The following is a 12,021-nucleotide window of genomic DNA, read 5'->3' as shown; positions in this document are numbered from 1 at the left end:
GTTATCTCGTCTCGTCTCGAATAAAAAAAATAACGAGACGCAGCTGCTTACTTTAAACTGAATGCAATTGCTATATGAAATTATTTAAAAAATAACTTAACAATCCAATAGACCTTTTTTTGGAACCCCTTTTTATTTGGGAGCCCACGCAAACTGTCTGATAAAACTTTAATTCTCCTCTAGTTTATCAATTTTTCCAATAAAATGACTGGTATTAACATAGCGAGATTGATTTAAAGAGAATTCATTTCAGTATGAAATGAATAAAATGTACTAAAGAATGAAAAAAAAAGAAACACTAACCATGTTACTTCCAGTTTCTCTAAAGATTAACCATTAATGAGTAATATACTCCAAAGAGAAAGAATGAAGTATTATAATAAGCTTCATTTAAAAATTTATTCGGTGTTTAGAACAAAAGAAAGGGCTCTATTTATCGAATAATGTTGAAAACTCACTGATAATCTTTTGAGTTATAATGCAACACAGTTATCTTAATTAAAGCTTAATTAAAAGTAGCAAATTTTTTAGTGGTAGCGCTCTCAGATTTTGATCATTTTAACGAATATTAATCATTTTTAACTACTTAACTGAAATATTATTTTTCTTATATCCTAACGGTCTTATATTTGGCAACTTACAACTAAAACCTTTCTCTGTCCGAATTATATCATTATTTTTTAAATTTTGAGTATATTTTATGCGTATTTTAAGATTTTTTTAAAGTTCCAATGTGTTTGTCTTAATGCGCTTGCCATCAAAATGTCGTGACTAGTATTCCATCTTTAACTTTTAACTATTTTTTCCTTAAAATTTATAACCTCTATGACTGTTGACATATAAAGTGTTGCTTGACTAGTAGTTGGAATGCTAATAATATCATGTAACAGCTGTTTACATTATTTAGCAGAAGTTTTTGATCATTCTCTGGTAAGTGAAAACTGATTGGTTGCAGCTTCAATTTTAATAAGTTTTCTAACAGGGAAACAAGGGTTCTCATATTCATAATCAATAATGATGCTAAAGCTTTTGACACATTTATCTTTGAATAATTTAATCCGACAAATTTAAGCGTTTCTTTAATTCATTTTGCATCATTTTGTTGTTTCATAAATTTTTAACTTATTTTAATACTTCCGTTATTCACGACTTTGTTCGTTTGATTTCTGCTCCATGAAACTGGAAACACTAACTTGCATAAGGAGTGGTATTCTTCACTTTTCCTCTAGTGATAATTTTTCTAAAGACACACTTCATATTCTCTTTGACTGCTGATACCAGCTTGATGGCCAGTTCTCTATGTTTGTCTGTGTTGCAGCGTAACTTATCTTGTGCGACAATTGGTATTGCTGATGAAAAGATAAAGACAAATATAATGAAGTTACTATTTTTATTCACAAGTCTTACTTTACCCTTAGTTTACATTGACTAAAAACACTTCTTGAACGTTCTAGAAAGCTCTTGAGATTCTCTAAAAGGTTCAAGAGAGTGTTTTTATTTTTGAGTTATTTTAGATTTTGATTTTATTTTAGTTTATGATTCCAATTTTTTATTTGACATTACCATTTCTTTCATTTTTAGAGGAACTAATGTTTTAAAAGTAAAATTCATCCACTAATGATACAGGGAATAATTCATTTGAAAAAAAGTCAAAATATTATAACCCTAATAGCTCTATCATTTACCATTAGAAAATCAAATTAATATTTTGTTAAGTGTTGGTCAATAACTCTGTTTTTTTTTTCAGTTCAGCTTTCTAATTTTGAAAAAAGTTATAGATTTATTACATGTTAGGACGCAAAATAACGCTTTTATCCATAAAATTCAACAAGTTTGTATTAAATGTTTAAAAAAGTCAAACTTAAACTGTTTTTTGACATCATATATTAACTGTATTCTTCGGATTGTTTTTAGGAGAAATGTTTCTCAAAAGGTCTTTCTTTCCATTAAAGAAAATATAAATGTAAAGAAAATTAAAATGTTTATTTTGATTAATCTTCTTTTTTTCCTTTTCAGTTTTTGAGAAAAAGAGAATTTAAACTTTAGCATACATGGAATGAATATGTTAAATATTTACATTTATATTTCTAAAAATCAGTTAGTGATGTAGCAACGTTGACTTGCAAGTCAGTATCTCAGGATTAATTTGTTTATTTTTTAACCTGCATGAGAATAGTGTGAGAAATTCATTGTTTAATCGAAGATTATGCAATATATTGAAGCGTAAAGTGTTTTAATTTGGAAGATTTTTCAAAAAAGACATGAAGAGGTTTTGATTCACCGTGAAGTAAATTTTGTGTACGGATGATTTTATTATCATATTACAGCATGAGAAAAGGATATCATTACATAATTTTACATGCAACCTTTAAAATACACCCTTCGCCATTATCTTTCGTAGAGTCTTCTGACTTTCACTATACTTGTGCATTGTTTTTCTGCTTTAGAAATGCGCTTTGAGTCATTTATAAGAAAAAAACTTCCAAATATGACTAAAATGCATATATTTTGACTTTATTAGGTCAAAATCTAAAATTTTAGTGTATGTTGTAATTGCAAGTAAAGGATCACAAACTAAAATTTCAGTTCAAGTTTATTTACGGTTGCTAAAAAAACCCTGTATCCAGTTTGCGCAATTTATGTTTTAAATTAAAGTAGCATTATATTTAAATCCTCAGCCATAGGTATCGATTCACCTTTTTTATATCGTAAATTGATATTATATATCTATTTTCATATTTTTAAAGTCTAACTTTCATGATTTCATGAAGTTTTTTTTTCATTACTGTGAGGAGGGAGAATTAAATTGAAAACAACCATCAGAAAAGGTGTACACTAGATGACTCGTCAACTCTCTAAGTAGAGTTGAGAAGTAAGAGAGAGATTTTTTTCAATTTTTAATAGTGCATAACATATATTATATGATTAAAGTAAAAGCGAAAACTTTAAAATTTAAAAAAATCAATTATGTGAATAATTGTTGATTGACAAAAGCCTAAAAATTAATAACTGGCAACAGGGTTTTTTCAGCAACCGTAAAGAAACTTGAACTGAAGTTTTGTCTTGTGATCCTTTACTTATGTAACTACGACATACACTAAAAGTTTTGGATTTTGACCAAAAAAGATCAAAATATATCTATTTTAGTCATATTTGGCAGTTTTGGTGTTATTTGCGAACACAAAACCACTCACAAAAGTAGAACGTATTTAGCTGTAAACATAATTCTTGTAGAGTTTGCAAATACATGTGTTTACAAACAAGTATGCGAAATTTCATATCAAATCGGTTATTGGTTTTAAATATATCTCCGTCGCCTGGCTATAAAACATGATTTTGAGAAAAACTCAATTTATGAAAAAAGCCCAAAAAAAATTCTTCAAAGCTCTTCCTTTCCATAAACTGAACGAAAAAAGGAGTAATTGATTAAAACAGTATCGAACACTGCGAGTTGAGTTAGAGAAAATTATTTGTATTTTATAAAAGTAATGAATAAAAGAGTGCTAGCCGGACTAGGTAATCCGGGGACATATTAAGGGCTCCTTGTTCAAAAATTACCTATATGACAGAAAAAAATAGTAATATGTTTATCTGCGTATATTTATTTTATACCATAAAGCAAAAGTAGGCCTACCATTTTCTGCATTTAAAACAAAATGAGGAGTTTCCTCGGGCACAATAGCCCTTTGAGCAGAAGGATCACCAAGTGGCATTTGTTCTGTAACTGTTACAAAACGTTGCTTCCCAAACAGCTCCGTGAGCTTAACTTTTTTTGATATTTCTTCTGTGTGTGCATCTATCGCACTTTTTCTTTCACAACACTTTAGAGCTCCTGACTTATTATGATATGAAACTTTAGCAAGTTCAAAAAAGATCGGTACATTACTGTATATCAAACATTAATTTCTCAAAGACTGATATTGGTTACTGCAAAACTCTAAACAGTTTAAACTTTAAACGAAACACCGCACTGCAGCCATAATTTTTAAGAAAACACTGGAAAATCCCGGAGTAAGTTGCCAGAGGGACCTACAGCTTAGGAAAAAGATAATTTTTGCAAGATTATCGCATATAATCAAAGCCTGAGTTTGACTGATAGATTATAGATGATACACACGGTTATGTCATGTGGCCAAGAGGCCGTTTAAGGATCACCTAAAACCATAGCCCTTTAGGCTGCATCCTAGTTAGCCTAAAGGAAAGTCCGCCACTGACCATTACACACTAACAGGACGTGTATTGAGTTATATTGTATAGTTGAATATACTTAGGACGGCAAACACAACTTTAATCCTTTAACAATTAAACCTTACCCATTCCTAACCCAACTATCCCCAAGCCTCACCCTTTCCTAAACAGGTAATTTCCACGCTATTAAAAAACATCATCTGCATCCACTGTGTCACACCCAACATTGAGGTTTTACCAAAAGACTCTCTTGGGCATAAGGAATCTAAAGGGCATGTTGAAGTCGTAGGTGATATGATGAACATGATAAAATTGTAAGTGAAAAGAGCATAGAAAAGTTGTTAGAAAACTATTAAACTCCACTGCAAAGCAAGAAGCGCTTTTCTGCTTAAATCTGCTTCGAAATTTTATGAATCTCTTCCAAACTAAAGAGATAAGAGAAGATTTACAACTAATACAACAAAGATCTTTTTCGCTTTATTGTTTATTTATATGAAGAGTATGCGAGACATCTGGGTCTTTTCTGATGGTTGTTTTTAATTTAATACCTCCCTATTCACATTACTTATAAAAAATGAAAAACTTGAGGCATTCTTTTTTTTCCTAAGGTTAATGAGGAAGAGTTTTCGGTTGCCAAAGGATCTGTCTTGTAATTAAAAACATGTCAAATGTACAACTTTTTTTTAAAGGAAAACTTTTCGCAAAATTACCAAACATAAATGTAGAAAGAAAGCCCTTTATACTTAGTTATTTAAACTAAGCGTAAAAAGTTTCCTCTCCATACAGCAGAGTTTTTTCTATGCTTGTATTAATTCTTTATAAAATCATATGAAAATGAAACGCCTTCGAAACATTCTGTTTTTTAATTTTTGCAGTGACTTTTTCTGAAATGCTAATAATTCAGTCATAAATCAATGCAAGATATCTTAGGTAATTATAGAATGCAAAAAATCGACAAGAAAAAAGAAATTGATAAACTTGATAAAAAAAACTATCAAAAAGTGTAAGCTTTAGTATTGGCACTGAGAAAGATTTAAAAATTTACCTTACTTTTACAGAGAAGTTACCGATGGAATAAATCACTTAATGCTGCAATTAAACTTCAGAAGTTTACGCTTTATATTAAACTTCATCTACACTACTATAAATTTTAAAACAGTTTAAATTATTGTTGGTCCAAGTTTATATCATTAATCAAGTAAGATAAACTGAATATATTTGAAAAGTCAAATTTTTAAATAAATTCAGTTTATCTTGTTTGAAAAAGACTGCAATAAAATAAAATTATTAGAAAAAAAGAAAGAAATATTAGAACATGAAACTTTTTTTTAATAAGTCAATACTGCTGAAAGTTTGGAATAAGCAAAAGTAACTACAAAATATAATGATATATTTTGTGGATTTTCAGATAGAACTAATAAATTAGCTGCATTCACTACATATGGTTGGGCTTAGTTTAAAAATATTTAGTAATAAAAAATGACAAAAAAAACTTCAGCATTCTTGAATAAATGTATTTCCTTGCTATACATATTATATGGGATAGTCCTGTTGATCTACTTTAATTACAATATACAAAAAAGGTTCTGCGTGAATCTAAAAATTTCTTTATTGTCAATTCAAGTTATGCAGTTTTATTGATCTACACAACTTCAGACTTGTAAAAAACTTTTTAGGATGAAAATGTCTGGACCAGAAGAGGCAACGGACATATATTCATCAAACACACTAATGCAAATTCTTCAAATATGTGATGGCAATATGTAAAGTGAAGCTGTTCTAACACAAAACTGGCACTTTATCTTTGACTAGTTTCGCTCGCCCTTGCATTGAAGCACATGGCATTTACGCGGTCTACTTCTCTCCTAAGCCCCATTAGCTTTTGATGGTTACGCTTCTCTAGTGCCACCAGAATGTAGAATGGGAACAACAAGAAGTTGGCTAACTCTATCACTAGCTAATATGACGGGTAGACGATCAACCAAATCTATACCGGTCAGATCGGGAAGCAGTTTACCACCCCAGTGCATAGCCAAAGTAAATAAGTTTTCTTAAGTATTTATTCTATATTCAAAGCATTTTCTAACCGAAAGCTCGTGGATTAAAAAGCGGGTGATTTTTTAATCATATACTGTGGCCTAGACTCTGAGCTGCAACAGCTCATGCATAAGTTTTCTTCTATGTTTTTCCTGTCCAATTTGTTACCAGACTTAATGTATTAACTTTTGTTTTCGGTCTTGTTTGTCATAATGGTGTCTACTGCTTCCTCAAAACAACTTTTACATTTTCGCTAAACAATTAGATCCTGCCCTCACATATGAGATGTATATTTGTCTAAGTTTGATAATTAGATATGTCTAATATATAAGCAACAAAATTGTCCCAGGAAGTATGGGCAAAAAAGTGCAGCTATTCGTTTAAAAGAAAGTGGAATAAACATTAAAATTGCTGCTTTCTTTTGCAAGGTTAACGTAAACATAGTTTTAGGAATGATTAAGTTAGCAGAGAGACATTTTTTAAGCACGTATTTAACTCTGTAAGTGAGGATTTAATGCGGGCTGAAAAACTGTGCAGTCATTATTTACCAAGTTTTATTTGCTAATTAGTTTTAACATGGCATGTTAAATGGGTTTAAGAAAGCATGGAGAAAAGAGCTGGCAGGATAAGTGTTTTAGCCACTCTATGCAAACAGGATATGCATGTAATTCAGCTGCAGTAAATAACTTCTTAAAAAGTTCCCATCACTATATGATTGTCTGGGTTTGATAGAGAAGCCTTAAAATGTTTTTTTTGTTGATGAGTTTCCAGATATCGGCAATCACATGATGTTCTGCAAATGTGGTGCTATGAACCCTCGCAAAGTTTTAGCATCCACGACAAAATGCATGTATACCATACAGACTTGCTGCTGAGTTGTTTTTGAGAGTGCATGTGGTGCGTAAAGGTAAACACCATACAGGGTGCGACAGCGAACTAATTTTTGGCTTGATTTCGTGATATAAATAAAATATTTCTGCATTATGTTTTTGTTGGATAATGATAAATGAACGTCTTAGATTTCGATAAAGTTGTGAATATGATATATTTTTTATGTCATTAGCTTATCCTTTACTTCTGACGGACACGCAAATGGCACGAAATGATACGAAACCAAGGACAAATGACATAAGAAATAAAAAACACACAACTTTTATTTTATACTTATTTTTTAATGTTCTATTGATTATAAATGTCATCAGCATGTATGATAACTTTTTTTTTGATAGGATAAATATCACACATGTGCAGAACACCAAGACTTAACATACTAAAACTTACGCTTAACATATTTATTTAAACAGCCTTATTTTCGGAAGGCCCTTTAACTAAATATTCTCTGGAGAACATGTTTCATTTATGACATTAAAATAAATTGCATAAAATGTAGAGTAGCACACAAAGGACAAAAACTAAGTACAACATCTGACACGTGTTGCAATACCAATATTTGAAGTAACTTAATAACTCAAGGATTAATGGTATACTTATGAACTTTCGTGTATAGCATAAACAAGTTCTAAAATAACACACCAAGGTCACACGAGATAACATGTGACATGCTATTTGCAATTTCATCCATATTTTAGATCTATACTTTAAATTTTATTTTCATAATACATGTTTGACTTCTTATTCAATTGATTAATAAATCTTTAAGAAGATTAGACGATGCACACATATTTTATAGTTAACTAGACATGATTATTCGGAGCAAATGGTTGCACAGCAGGAACATACGACAAACAAACTAGTATGTGTAGAATTGGTTTCACACCAATATTATTAGTTACAAAGTTTCTTAAATATTTCTATAGTCACATTTTTATTAAACTGAGGTATTTAAAAAAAAGTAAGTTTAAGGGTTTGAGTTTTTAAAGAATAGAAATAAAACAGGTGTCAAATCCCTACTGTGAAATAAAAAATACATAAGCTCCTATTTTAAGATTGGAGGGTTTTATAGACTTCACTGAAGTGGTCTAATGAGTAGAGCAATTTTCTCATTACAGCTCTATTATTCGAGAATATTTTCTTGTTAAATGTTCTCGAAAGCTTTTAACATCTAATAATTCTACTTTCTTGAGCCACTTCAGATAGGAGTCCAATTGGAACCGCCTTGTCTGATGTAAATGCAAAATTATCTTATGAACTCCAGCAGGCATAAGATACCATTGAAAATGTGTTACATATGTCTTAAATGTATAATTTTAATATATTTCAAGTTTATCTTAGTCATTTGGGTGCTTACAGGACAGCACATGAAAGATAATAAAGATCTTTTAACAAGACCTTTATCAATTCCAAGTATTTCAGCAATTGCTTCATTGCTGCTAAATGCCCTTTTTTCTATTTTTACATCATTGGATGCACCAAAGCCACCACCTCTTGGTAAATCAACAAGTCCTAGAGTACTCTTTATTTTTTTCTGAATATCTTATTTTCTACTTGCAACTATTTCTTTTCAGGTGTGTTTGCATGAAAAAACACAAGAGTGGAAACTTTGCCATAGTACATTTTTACTTGTGCTGGACTTAAAATTAGTTTATGGTTGTTTCTTTAAGCTCAGTTGATATACAAAAATCATATTCTACTTTAACGATTGGGTTGAGGATGCTTTGTGGTTAGTCCAAAGAATAAAATTAGTTTCCTGTATTTTAAGTTGCACAGGTACTTTTAAACGAAAGAAACAAAGGTTCTTCAACTGGAAATGGAGATCAGAGCACTTCATCTTCAGTTTTCTTTTTATAAACAGACTGTCCAGTTTAAGCATTAAATCCGACTTTGATTATAAGAAGAAGAGTATAGTAACGGGTGGTAAATAAAAATCCGGACTGAGTCTCAAGGGCCAATACTCACTTAGATTTTAAGCAAGAGATTAAATAAAGATATTATTAAATAGAGTTTTAAGTTTTTTCTTTAATTCAATTAAATTTGTCTTAAACCAGTTTCTTCAGATTCGGTTAAATTCTAAGACGAGTTAACCCAAAGCGTGAAAATATAAGGTCAAGGTCAACTTTTTTCAGACAAAGCTTTATTTTAGTTTGCTGTTGCTTTATGTCTTTTACTTGCCACTTACCCTCATATACTTTGCTTTTCAAAAAAGCCCAAAAGTCTTTGTTAGCGACACTCCGGCACGGCTGGCGGATTGTCAACATTCTTGAAAAAATTATATCATGGGACTCGTAATAGTTGGTCACGGTTTTGGTGTAATGCGATGACGCCAGGTCCGGCCAAAATACATAATTTCCATCGATATCAGTAGCGTTAATGAACAGCACTAATCTCTTCTTGATGCAATCTTCTTCGTAGATGACTTTGTTGACTACAAAGCCGTTTCGGACGAAAAACGGCTCTGAGATACCTTTGTCAGAAGCGGCCAGCTAGAGGCGCACTTTGGGTTCGAACTTGCTCTTAAGCGATAGTTAAGGCTTGGTGGAGTCTAGTCTCTGTCTTTGGAGTAGTAGGCGACGCTTTTGTTTATTGTCGAGTACAATAGCGTAAAGTATGAACCGTCATCAAGGATGATCAATTTTCCCTAAAAATCACGATAAAAACGACCTATGCTGGTCTTGACTCGTCGTTCTGGCCCTCTTGTCTGTTGGGTATACTATGTTTAGTATGATTTTTGATGTCAGTGTACTTGGCAAGAGTTTTAATCATATGCCATTGAGTGTATCTAACTTTTTGACCGGCTTGACTTATGGAAATCCAGTCACTGTGGTCCAGGATGGTTTTCAGACAATTGATGACCTTGGGGTCATGATTTTGGCCTCACTTCCTTGCACTCTTTTGTGTCCAGAATCGTTCTCAGAAGGTTTGATTATATCATAGATAGTGCTTCTTGGATTTGTTCAGTATTGAAGTGATCTATGGTGAACTTTTTATGTTACGATTTGTTATTCAAGTAGAACTCGTCAATCCGCTTTCTCACCTATTCTTGCTTGGACACCATTTTTTTCTAAATCTTTAATAATTATCTAAAAACAAGTAGGTTAACTTAGAGAATTAGCTGAGCTTTAAATGGATGTATGCATGAAAAAAATAGTTTTGCTTGTGGCATTTAAAAGTCAATTGAAGTCAGTCCGGATTTTTAGTAAAGACCCGTTAAAGCTCAGATAGTTTTGATTTATCTTTAACTTTCCAAATCCTATTTGCAGAGTGATCCATTATTCCTTGAAGACTTAGAGAAGCACCGTAATTTGAGGTAACAACTCCGGAAACCGGAATGTCATCATTCTTAGCTTTCACAATAAAATTGTAGGCAGGGTATAACATGAGACTTTTATCTTAGGGGCCTTCACAAATCGTTTGATAGTCAGCCCTACTTATTCTACATTTTAACATTAAAGGAAGTGCTTCTTCTGCTGATTAGCTTTTAGAGAATGATAAATTGCAGGAATTATCAAACTCACTTTTCATCAAATGTTTTAGAACTTGGTCGTCTTTAATTTGTTCTTTTTGTTGAGATTAGGAATAAGGACATGAAGCAGGATTTCATAGGTAACTCCAAATTTTTCAGTATTGCCTGACGATCTTCTTTTCTCGGACCATATTAAGAAATCTTCAAATAATTTTGATGATGCACCTCGTTGTAAATTGTTTTTTCTAACTTACTATTGAAGTTCATTTACAATAAATTATATATTTAGCTATTTCTAGTAACGATTTATAAATCTTCCTTTTTGTCTAGCAATTTGATTCAATATCTTTTTAAAGTTTTTCATTAATTTTTCAGTTAACCAAATCTGTTTGTGCTTGGAATAACATTGAAAAAACAATCTACTAGTTTTTTTTGTGCTTCCTCACTAATTAAACATATATATTTATTCTCGTATTTAAACAAGTAATCAAAAATGTCTCTGTTCGTCATAATAAAACTTGGTTTCACCACTTATTAGCTAGTTAATCTTTAGTGAATATTATTTGTTTTGATTGTTTTGTTTATTCGTTTTAGTCTAAATACATAATGTTTGGATTGACTCTATAGTTACAAAACAAAACAAAAGCAGTCAAAGCTTTTTCTGATCTTATCTATTTACACCATTTTATCAAAAGCAAAAAGTTTTAAAGTTGGCAAATCGGGGCAAATATTTTCCTGTTTGATCAAAATTGTTTTTTAATAGTTTATTTAAAAAAGTGTTTACAAGCGGTAAATTAAATTGTCTTTTGAAAGTTTTTTTTTACATTTTGAATTATTTTATGTCGACCTTCTATATTTCAAAAGAATAAAAGTTTGCATACTTGTGAAATAGGTAGAAGACAGTGTATATTAAAGTTTGTAGGCCATTTTTTTCCCGAAAAAATGGAGTTATCTTCAATTTTTGAACTTTAAACCCTCCTTAAACAAATTTTTAAAAAAATTTCTGACCTTGAAATTTTAAATCTGGTCTTCTCATAACACATATAACTCAACTTTAAGATAATTTATTGTAAAACATTTTTTTTTTTCAGTGTTTCAGGCATGGTCCTAGACCACTTTGCAATCGAAGCCAAAAGAACTAAAGAATAAAATTTGATTTACGCGGGTTTGCCAGCACGTGAAGTGAGTCGTATTTCTGTAGTGTCTAAACTACAGAAATACGACTCACGATTTCACAGAACACAAAAGACCATAAGAAAATTGACTGAAAAACTTAAAAAGCAAGTTAAAAAAAATTTTATTATATCAATCAGAAAGACAGCAAAATTATGCAAAGTCAATGATAGGACAGTCAGAAGAACTCTAAAAGCACTTAAAAGTCAGCGTGGTCCGACTTCAATGTACACTCTTGACGGAATGGCAAATAACTTTGATAA

Source organism: Hydra viridissima, unplaced genomic scaffold (assembly GCF_058129835.1).
Source record: "Hydra viridissima isolate aposymbiotic clone 2 unplaced genomic scaffold, HvirCarnegie_v1 scaffold_10, whole genome shotgun sequence".
NCBI lineage: Eukaryota > Metazoa > Cnidaria > Hydrozoa > Anthoathecata > Hydridae > Hydra > Hydra viridissima.
This window is presented reverse-complemented; position numbering follows the sequence as displayed.